We start from the raw sequence: 8,732 nt of genomic DNA on the forward strand, positions 1-8,732 counted from the left end.
TCCCGTAGTAGCCTAAGGGCCCCCGAGCCCCAGCTAGCGGCTAGGGGCGGGGGCGCCCGAGGCCAATAGGAACAGAGCAGGGAGGAGCTTGGGATCCCCAGGGTGGCAGCAGGGGCCAGAGACTGGCCAGCCCCCTACCCCTTGACACCCGCGCGCGAGCGCTCGGGCCCCTCCCCAGGCGGGGAGGAAGGCAGAGGCTGGCAGCCCAACGCAACTGCACTTGGCTCCCGGGCACACTCTTTCCAAATTTCTCCAGCCCTGGACTCCTCGTGTTTCCGCGGGAAACGCTGGCAACGCGCGCTTACCTTTGGGCTGAATTTGGGGTCCCCTAGGTCCACTGATTTGTGGGGACCCAGGAGCAGGATAGGGGTAGAAAAGAGATCGGGAGAGATTTGGAAAGAGACACACGGCAATAAGGCAGAGGTACACTCAAAGCTGAGTTAGTGAGACTGTGAGGGGTAAACCCAAGAGGCATTGAGAGACATTGAGAGAGCAGAAAGCTAGAGTCAGAGGCAGGAAAATGAGCAACGAGAAACGGAGAAATGAGACTCAGTCCAAGTGGGGGAACCTGAGACTGAACGTTGCGGTCGTGCCACTTGGCCAGCTCCTGCCAAGGGAATCACTCAGAGGGTCGCGGGCCCATTTTCTCTGCTCGCTTGGAAGCCCAGCCGCATCTACACAGGAGTGGATGATCGCTGCTAAAGCTTCGTGCCAATTTCTCCAAACTCAGGGCCTGTCCCAGTCTGAAGGGAAGGAGGCAAACTTCTGCCTAATTCAACCCCTAATTCATCTTCCGCAGGGAGATGTCCAGTGCGGGTCTCAGCCGCGATGTCTCTTCTGCTGGGGAAAAAAGGGAAAGTTCATTGCACAAAGGCTTAGAACGCCGAGACCACCTGAGAACCTGACTTCAGGGTGGAGTCTTTGAGAGCGGAGTTTGCAGACCAATGAGCGGAACCCCACAGTTCCCTGTGTGATTTTGTGGAAGTCACATCTTCTGAACCTCAGTTTCCCCACTTTGTAAATCTGAGGATATTAATAGCGACCTCTCAGAGTGATTGTGGGGGTGGGGGTGGGGTGAAAATCTAAAGAGAGCAAAGATGTGGAAGCCCTCAGTCCGAGGTACAAGGATATACTAACAAGAAGGCTTGCTTCTTTCATTGACACTAGCTGGACAGCTGGAAGGTGTGCTTCTTATAGCCTTCTCCGCTGTCAGCTGGGGCACTGAGCTCCTATGGAGGCCAAGGTAGTCTTAGGGCTAGGTTCCTGTGAAGGTCTCAAGGCATTTCTCCCTAGCCAGGACCACGGACTGCTACTGCTGCTGCTAAGTCACTTCAGTTGTGTCCAACTCTGTGCGACTCCATAGACAGCAGCCCACCAGGCTCCCCTGTCCGTGGGATTCTCCAGGCAAGAACACTGGAGTGGGTTACCATTTCCTTCTCCAATGCTTAAAAGTGAAAAGTGAAAGTGAAGTTGCTCAGTTGTGTCAACTCTTAGCAACCCCATTGACTGCAGCCCACCAGGCTCCTCCGTCCATGGGATTTTCCAGGCAAGAGTATTGGAGTGGGGTGCCATTGCCTTCTCCGCAGGACACGGGAGAGACTAGTAATAGAAGGAGGAGGCAGCCTGGAACTCTGGCACTCTGGCCCTCTCACAAGCTCTGAGGTGGGCTCCCTCTCCCGTCCTGTAGGGTGGCTCAGCCTCTTCCTGGAACTTCAGTCCACACCTTCCTCTCCACACCTGGGCTAGAGATCTCTTAGACCAGACACCCCTACTGGGTCTCTCCCCCTGGAGCCCAAAGATATAAGCAAGAATGATCCTTGTTCCTTTCCCACTAACTTCTGGAAGCTTCCAAACTGGCCCTCTGTGCTCTGAGAAGTCAGTCCTTCTCTTCTCTTCTGGAGCCCTATCTTCTTTACTTCTCTGCCACTTCTACACCTCTGGCACTAGTAGTGCCAAAGGTCCCCCTTTAGGAAGTGCTCACCTCCTCTCACTCCATAGCACCATCTTCATTTATTCATTCAGCACACCTCATGAAGTGTCCACTATGTACCAAATACTGGTCTAGGTGTTGGGGATACAGCAATGAACAAAATCAAGGCTCTGCTCTCATGGTGCTCACACTGTAGGGTTAGTTGGCAGATAATAAACAAATAAGCAAGGAAATGTATGATGTCAGGAGGTTATAAGTTCAATGAAGGAAAATAAAGCAAGACAGGGAAAAAAGTGACGGAAATTATTTCATTATGTGGAGGGGTCAGGGAAGACCTCTCTAGCTTGATTCCATTTGAGCAGAGACCAGAATGAAGGGAGGGCAGAAGCAGCTATCTGGAGTCAGATAGAAGGAAGAGCATGTGCAAAGGTCCTGGGAAAGGACTGTTTATCAGCTTTAAAGTACCTGAAGGAGGCTGGTATATCTGAAGCAGAATGAGAAAATGTGAGAATGGTAAGATATGGAGTCAGAGAGGGAGCAAAGGATTTGTATTCTGAGATGGAAAGTCACCAGAAAGGTTGAGCAGCAAAGAATGTTAGCATCTGACTTACATTTTAACAGGAGCAAGCTGGCTATGGAGAGCAAAGGCACAGCAGGGAGACCAACTAGGAGGCCACTGAAATAATCCAAGTGAGTGGTGATTGTGGCTTAGATCTGGGTGGTCATCGTGCTGACCACTGGAATGGAATCTTCACAATTTATTTGTGATTGGATGTAGGCAAGAGAAATTTGGATGACTCCTGGAAGAATGGAATTGGAGAAGAGCAGGATTGTGGGTGGCAGACCCAGAGTTTAGGATGGCACAATATTTGAAATGCATTTTCAACATCCAGGTAGAAAGGTTGAGTAGGGAGGGGGTTTATGAGGTTGGAGTGTCACAGGGGAGGTCTAGGCCCATGGGTAGCCTGACCACTCCACCTCTAAGACATCGCTCAAGTCTCTGCATCTCCACTGTAACCATCCTGGACTACACTGCCACACTGCTGGCCTGGATGCCCACCATAGCCTCCTGGTTCTTCCTCTCACTTCCACTCTTGTCTCAGTAGGATCCATTCACTACACAGCAGCTTGAATAATCTTTTAAACATGTACATGGGATTATATTTCTGTCCTGCTTCAAACTCTGTAAAGCTTCCCATTGCATTTTAAATAAACTATCATCTCCTCACCTGGGCTATCAGGCCCTACAAGAACTGGCCTTAGCCCATCTCTGCAGTTGCGCCTGGACCCATCATCCCCTTCGATCATTCAGTGTTAGCCTGACCTTTTTTCCTGTCTGCCAACACTCTGAGCATGGTCCTACCTTGATGCTTTATACTTGCTGCTTCTCTGCCAAGCCCTTCCCAAGATTGGCTGCTTTTTATATATTAGGTCTCAGCTCAAACTCGCCTCCTTGGGATGTCTCTGACCATCCTCTCTATGATAGCTGAGTCACGTCACCCTGCTCATTTTCTTCTTAGCACAGCCACTCTTAACTTCTTAGTTGGTTTGTTCATTGATGGATGTGGCCCCAAGAGGTCAAGGATGAAAAGTGAAAAGTGAAAGTGAAGGCGCTCAGTGGAGCTCAGAGTGGCTGTCACATAGTAGGAACTTGATAAATGTCAAATGACTGAATGGGTGGCCTCATAGCCTTGAATCTCTATGCATATATTTGAACATCTTGAAAAGTGTCATTAATGAGGCTGCATGTATTTCTTCTGAACAGGATAGTTGCATACATGATTAGACGTTCATGCTGGGTCACTTCCCGGGAAAGACTCAGGTCCATCTGCCTGAAGAATGATCTTTAGTTCATCAAATATGCATGGCCTGCTGCAATATTGTCATAGCATACTATAGGAAGATTTGGTGTTTATAATAAACTTGAGTCTTTTCCTTTGACTTACATTTACAATGAAGAATGTGAATAGTTATCATATTAGTAATTTAGTTTGAAATAAATATTTCTTCCCATTGGTTCAAGCCTCAGCAGAATGCCTGGCACATTGTGTGTGTGTGTGTGTCTGTGTCTGTGTGTGTGTGTACATGTGTGTGTGCTCAGTTGTGTTCGACTCTTTGAGACCCCATAGACTGTAGCCCACAGGCCCCTTTGTCCACGGAATTTTCCAGGCAAAAATATTGGAGTGGGTTGCCATTTCCTCCTCCAGGGGATCTTTCCAACCCAAGGAATGAACCCAGGTCTCCTGCATTGGCAGGCAGATTCTTTACCACTGCACCACCTGGGAAGGCAGGCACATAGTAGGCACTCAATAAATGTTTCTTGGATAAATGAATCAAACTCTTTAATTGAAGGGTACCATGAGATTTCCAGGTAAAGCTCTTCAAGCCATTTATTCATGCAGATCTGGATTCTTCTCAAACCTGAGCAAGCAAAGAAAACACAGAAATATATTGGATTCTGAAACTTAAATGATCACAACTTTGCTTTTTGTGTTTTGCATTCTTAAAAACCACCTCAGGGCTGTCATCAAGGTGCCTTTACAATAAGTAAATGTTGTATGTTCAAACTTAACCAAACACATTTAATATTTTATCTCTTTTGGCTTAGAAATCTAAACTCCATTGACAGTTTTTAACTTGATTTGTAGCTTTGTCTTCTCTGGAAATTAGAAAGCATGGTTTTAAAATGCATACACATTCTGGGGCTATGATGCCATTTTTCTATTAGACTTCCAAGTGGGATTTTGTTTGCAGCAAGTCTTCGGCTGCTTGAAGAGCTTGGGAAATACTGAACTTGGTGACCTTTACAGACCTTTCCAGGGCTGGCCCCCATGCCTGCCTGCGGTCACTCTCTTGGAGATGCCACCACATCTTTTGCCAAAGGTGTGCCAACACCATCATCTCATCCCTGTTGCCAAAAGATCAGGGAGAAATGTGTCTGCCCAGGGACCTGGGACATTTTAGTTGTAGTGCTGTCTTGGGGGCAGAGAGGGAAAAAGGTCAAGTCTGGAAGCAGAAAGAGTCCAAGCTCTTTCATTGTAGAGTCTAGTCAAGAACTTGTCTTGGGAGAGGCCAACAGCAATGAACCGGGGGACCTACGGAGTGGGCTTCCCCCAGCACCTCTCCTTCCATCTCAAGGCTAAGCAGAGTGGTGGGCGGTGTGGTCTGGAGCAAGGGCACACCTCATCCTGCCCGAGTTTGCTTCTGATCTTTACAATGAGGGGCTCCTTTGGCAGCAGAGAGGGAGGGAGGGCTCTCTTCTCTCTCCACCCTTTCCAGTCCTCCCTCCTCAATTCCCTTGGCCTGCCTGCCTGGGGCTATAAATGGAGAGCCGGCCTCTGGGCAGGAATGCATGCTTGGCTGGGCCCCACAGAGTTGCACCCTCAGGGAGTGGCCAGCCCCAGGGCACCCGGCAGCCTTTATATATATATAGCCTCTGGAAACCCAATCCAGCCTGCACCTGCCCCGGTCTTCAAGCACCCTGTCCTTGCCCAGGCTGGACCTGTGGCCTCTTCCCCCCGGGTTGGCACAGGCCATCTATCTGCTGGGGGAGGGGACAAGACACAGGGCCAGAGGGTGAACACAGGAGTGGGCCAGGTGGGGGACGGCCAGCTTCAGTTCCCCTCTCTGTCTCCCGGCTTCCTCTTCCTGCCCCTGGGTCCACCTCGATAACCCTGTTCTGTCTCTGCCAACGAGATCCCTAGTCCTGAACTGAGGCCAGTCTGGGTTGATGAGGACAGTAATAGATGTGGGCCTAGATTCAGGGTCAGGGTCCCAGAGATCCTCCACAGGTGGCCATATTTCCCACTTTACAGTACTCCCCAGCCTCCCACATACAAACAGGGCTTGGGAGTCTAGTAGTGGGAGTTGGAGAAAAGGGGTCCAACTGGGAGTTGGACAGGGAAGGGGACAGGGAGATCACAAATGATAGGTGTAACCTGCACCCCCTCGTGTGCAGGGCGGGGCTTCATAGAGTGATATGTGCACTGTGGGGCGTATGCCCAGTGCCTGCCATCCGCTCTGTGATTCGTTCACTCATTCAGCAAATATTTATGCAGCACCTTCTGTGCCAGGAAGTATAAGCAGAGAACAAAACAGTCAATGTTCCCTGCCCTCGTGGAGCTGACAATCTAACAGGTAGACTAAACAATAAGCACACTAATAAGTAAATCATGGAGTAGGTGAGGAGGCACAGAGATATTAAAAGCAGAGCAGGGTGAGTGGACCTGGGGCACCAGGGCAGAATTAAACAGAAGGGTCAGGTTGACACAGTGACATTTGAGCGAAGAGGTAAAAGAGGCTTGGGAGCCAGCCTCATGCCCATCTGGGGAAGAAAGTTCTGGGTGGGGAGAAGAGAACAGATCACCATTGAGTATCTTCTCTAGGATAACTGCCTCCGCCAGGAGCAGATGATTCATTGAGGAAGAGACAGGTGTGGCTTCCACTGTTCTAGGAGCCTTTGGCCTGAATGTCTGATGCTGTGTAGGCAGGCTAAGGGTGAGAGGGTGACGTGAGATGGGGCTTGGGGATGGCTTGGATGGGTGACTTATAATGACAGGGTGAGGTGAGGATGTGATGCTTTGTTCACACAGAAACACGTGTACCAGGCGTTGCGTGTTGACAGAGTGGGTGGAAGGCTTGGGAGAGAGCTTGGCACTGAGGGGAGGGAAGGGCGTGTCTCCCCACAGGCTGCACAGCTTTTCACCCTGCCTGCCCCAACTCACACAGGGGCCAAGCGCACCTCGCTGCACGCACACCTCAGTCTCTGGGTATCCCCCTCACCTCCAGGTTCTTCTCCAAGCCCTGAGAAGCTACGGAAGGGAAATTAATGGGAGCCCTGACTGTTTAACTGAGGCAGGGAAAGCTGAGGCCCAGATTTGGAACCGCTGATGCTTGGCTTCTGGAAAGACCTACGGATTTCACTCATATAGTCTCTTGCCCTTCAAGCTTATCCTTTATGTAATTAAAGCCTTTCTCAGTCACAGAGGTCTTCGTGGACCCAGGTTCCTGAAGTCTGAAGTACGAACTTGCTCTGGTTTACTAAACTGCACAAATAAGGTGACAAGAGCTTAATGACCAGAGGTGCTAATGCAGGCAGGGTTCTGGAAGGTGCTAATTAGCCTTCCAGCCTGAGTGCTTTATGCTCCTGGGGTGAGGAGAACTTCATGAAAGGAGAGTTCACCATCCTCACCGAATATACTCTCAAAAATAATTTTTAAAATGCAAGTTTAACTTGAAGCATCACAGATTTAAGTCATGCACAAGAAATAATATTATCAAAGTATGCACATTGTCCTTGAGCTAAGATGGTGTGGATGCTGCAGAAGGTCGAGGAAGAGGCCTCTCCAAGTCACCCTCCACTCTGTGCATGTCTGTCTGTCTCCTCTGCCTATGACAGCCCACAGGAGGGCCCAGGACAGAGCTGCCAGGCGCGTTTCCTTGGAAGGGCCATTGCCCTCACTACCGTCCCTCCATGCATCTATGGACACCAAGGACATCTGTCGCACTGCGTGCATCGCACACTTCATGGACATCTCAGTCACGCTCTGGGCACATCTCACACAGCATGTACGACTCACATTCTGTCTGTATCTCCCACCCCATGCCCACCTCATACATCTGTATGTCCTATATAGAGGGTGTATCGTCTACACTGTGCATACTTCTCACACTCATTACACATCATATTCAATGTGTCTACTTCACACTCCATGTATACCTCGCAAGCATGTATGCCTTGCACACTGTGCACACCAACCTTTCGGACACTCCTGTGTCCCACATGCTTGTATTCTAGGCCAGGTACAACTATACCCTGGATACATCACAGACTTAAGGTTGCATAGCACCACTGACTCAATGGACATGAACTTGAACAAACTCCAGAAGACTCCAAAGAAGCCTGGCATGCCGTCGTCCACAGGGGTGCGAAGAGTTGGACATGACTTAGCGACCGAACAACAACATCTGTACCTTTGTCTCAGTGTAAACACTTGTCTCCACCTATGTGCCTGGAATTCCCCTACTCCATCAAGAAAAAAAGATACTAAGTGGGCGGATTGTCGGTGGCATCCATCTTTTGCTTGCAGTTTCTACTTTGAACTTTTTAAGCTGAGTCTTCCTGCTGAGAGAAGGTCAAGCCTCCATGTCAGGGTTTGAGGAGGAGCAGCTCAGGGCCAAGGGAAGAGCTAGTGATGGGGGACCTGGCCATAGGGCCGGCACACGTGGCAGGATCCAGTGGGCAGCTGTGGGGTCTGGGGAGGGGCCTCAGCTCCTCACCCCCTCCTGTTGCCTCCTCTCTGCCTAATCAGCCCACCTGCCAGCCTGGGGGCTCCAGGGAACCAGGATTAAGGCACACACAGCCGCTGGGCTCCAGGGACAGACACCAGCTGCTGCCCCCAGCAGCTGCCCCAGCCACACGCCTCTGAGGGGAGGTCGGGCGCCTGGGGGAGGCCTGATTCTCTCCCCCAAACCTGCCCACCCCTGGCCAGAGGCGCCCAGGATAGGAGTTTCCTGGCAGAGACAGACAGCAGAGAGCCTCATGACTGGTACCCAGGCTGCCCTGGACATCTGTCATCTGTATCTGCCCTACATCCTACCCTGCTCCATGAAGCCTCCTCGATTCCTGTCTCCCCTTTGGTTTGGGCAAGAGATTTATGGCCCAGGTGCCCCAACCGGCCTACCCCTCCCTCCATTCCTCCATAAGCAGCCACTCTGGTTGCAGGCTCCAAGCTGGGCAATGCAGCAAGATCTGAAGCCAATTCAGACAGGGTCTCTGGGAGTTCCATCAAGTGGGAGGAGG

The sequence above is a fragment of the Oryx dammah genome, unplaced genomic scaffold (genome assembly GCF_014754425.2).
Source record: "Oryx dammah isolate SB20612 unplaced genomic scaffold, SCBI_Odam_1.1 HiC_scaffold_17, whole genome shotgun sequence".
Taxonomy (NCBI): Eukaryota; Metazoa; Chordata; class Mammalia; order Artiodactyla; family Bovidae; genus Oryx; species Oryx dammah.